We start from the raw sequence: 2716 nt of genomic DNA, 5'->3' as shown, positions 1-2716 counted from the left end.
AGACTCGCCCAAGCCAAAGCCAGGATCCAGAAGTTTCTTTTGGGTCTCTCACGTGGGTTCAGAGGCCCAAGGACTTGGGCCATCTTCCATTGCTTTCCCTGGCACATTAGCGGAGAACTGGATTGGAAGTGGAGCAGCCAAGACTCGAACTGGTGCCCATATGGGATGCTAGCACTGCAAGCGGAGGCTTAACCTACTGTGCCACAATGCTGGTACCAAAAAATTAGGTTTCTATTTAACTAAAAGCAAGAAGTGCAAAGCCATGCCATTTACATCTTATGAGAAGTTCATGGCTTCCTGCCTAATGCACACCTTGGAAAGTAGCAGGTGATGGCTCAAGTACTTAGGTCCTTGCCACATACAAGGAAGAGTAGGTTTGACTTTTCAGCTTCTAGCTTTCTCCTTTCCCCCCTCCCCATGCCAGTCCTGGCAATTCCACGCATTTGGAAAATGAACCAGTTGATGGAAGATCCCTTTCTCTCTGTGTCTCTGCTTTTCAAGTATACAAAAATAAATGAATAGGCTGCTTCTCCAGTCTCTGGGGGTCTGGGAGGCTCTGGGAGCCTCGCTGCTCGGGACCCACGTGTTGGGGGGGGGGCACGGTCTCTCTCGATCACATGGGGAGGCAGAAGTGGACTTGCCCCAGGCTGCCCCAGGCCACCTCAGGGCCCCGAGTTAAGGGCCAGTTCTCACTGCACATTCTCCACATGGGTGGAGGCTGCCAGGAATATTTTAAAGGAAGCTGGGCTACTCACAAGTTACTACATAAGAAAGAAAGGGATGAAAAGGCAAAGCAAGAAGTGTCTTCCTGGTCTGTAAAGGGTGATAGTAACACTGACCCATGGGCAAGTTATTGATATACTGTAAACTCAGACCACACTACCCGTTGATGCCAACAAGGCCAGAACCATGTTATATTCAAAGGCCAGACTATGCTGATTATCCCCTAGGAATGTCTGAATCTGAACAGGCTCTTAAAGGTACTTCTCAAATAAAATGGCATGTCTGTAGACTTGTATGCATGCTAGAGAAGTTTTGGACATTGCTGCAGGGATGATCAAACCAGGTGTAACTACTGAGGGAATGCTGCACATTTAGTATGCATTGTAAGAAGTTGCTATCCTCCTCTGAATTATTATAATTTCCCAAAGCCTTATGGTACCTCAGTGAAGTCATCTGCCATGGCATTCCAGACAGACGGCCCTTGCAGGAAGGTGCTATTGCTAATGTGGACATTGCTCTGTATCGTAATTGTTATCAATCACGGGGACCTGAATGAGACGTTTTTTTGTTGGTGAAGTGGATGAGGGAGCACGGAAACTTGTTCAGATCACGAACGAGTGTCTCATGTAAGCTATCCATGCAGAGAAACCTGGTGTTCGTTACAGAGAATTGGGGAACATTATTCAGAAACTTGCCCATGCAAACAGGTTTTCAGTTGTTCGAAGCAATTGTGGGCATGGGCTCTATAAGCTTTTCCCCCCAGTCCCCAATGTCCCTCATAATGCCAAAAATAAAGCAGTTGGAGTAATGAAGTCAGAACATGTATTTGCAATTGAGCCAGTGATTTGTGAAGGTGAGTGGCAGGATGAAACCTGGCCAGGTGGTTGGACCGTGGTGATGAGATGGAAAACGGTCTGCTCAGTTCGAGCACACGCTGCTGGTCATGGACACTGGCTTGTGATTTCCTGACCCAGCGGCTCGACAGTGTGTGCCTCACTTCATGTCCCAATTCTAGCTTTCTCCTGTGATGAGACGATGTCTCTATAATTTCTTATTGTACTGTGCATTTTGTTGAGGATACAGAAGGAAGAGGAAATTTTTTGATTAGTTTTGTTTTGATGGTAGATAAGACTACAGCATTCGATATGTGTCCTCAAGGACTTGTCTTGAGTCTGAACAGGCAGAGAAGAATAAAGAAAACCTTGCTCAACTCAATCCCTGTCCCCATCTCTGCACACCTGTTTTCTCATTTGCCCTTTTAGCACTTTTCCTTAAACCTGCTTCTAGTTGCTTTTGTCACTGCTGCAAACCAGCCATCAAGAGCCAGTTGTTTTCCAGGTGAATGCTGAAGATGAGAATCCTTGGAACTTTAGCAATCAATGTCTGTTGATTAGATTTTTTGTATTTTATATATATATGGAAATACATATGGATACATTTTGAATTCTATAAACATAATTATGGAGCACTATGTGACCTGGGGTTTGTGCTGATTCTACTGACAGGGTTACTTGCTGTCATCAATGCACCTATTCTAAGCAGTGATCTAATTCCTACTTGGGAATTGCCTGCCCCTCTCTCATGCTAATTACTTATGCGTAATTGTGCATTGGGAAGCACTCAATGAGACCTTCTCACAGTGTGTAATGTGTGCGTCACTACAGGAATATGGGAAAAGTCATTTTGGAAGAAGGTGTATCAGGCTTTTTAGAGTCTAGTGCATGGCAGAAATAGCTATGTGGCTGCACAACATGAGGATTTTGTAATACACTGCTATTTCTGACCTCTATGTCATCAGAAATGGGAGGGAAAAGGCCCTCTTTCCCTCTCCATTTTATTTCAGGGGTATGCCTTGGAGATACTGAGAAGAGGGCAGAGTTTGCACTGTGGAGGATGCTGAGGAGAGAGATCTGACATCTCTCCAGCTGTAAGCACAGTGAGTCAGCTGAGCTCTTCGATTCTAACCTTTAGTGAACCTGGTAGTGATGAGAAA

At 45.3% G+C, this 2716-nt stretch overlaps 1 pseudogene; it reads left to right on the top strand.

Annotated features, from left to right (window-relative positions):
• Positions 1 to 617: 617 nt before the first annotated feature.
• On the top strand, positions 618 to 1738 carry LOC133752620 (methionine aminopeptidase 1-like; annotated as a pseudogene).
• The last annotated feature ends 978 nt before the right edge of the window (positions 1739 to 2716 follow it).

Source organism: Lepus europaeus, chromosome X, assembly GCF_033115175.1.
Source record: "Lepus europaeus isolate LE1 chromosome X, mLepTim1.pri, whole genome shotgun sequence".
In the NCBI taxonomy this organism is placed as follows: domain Eukaryota; kingdom Metazoa; phylum Chordata; class Mammalia; order Lagomorpha; family Leporidae; genus Lepus; species Lepus europaeus.
The sequence above is the reverse complement of the archived record's forward strand: the minus strand, read 5'-3'. Positions and strand labels throughout refer to the sequence as shown.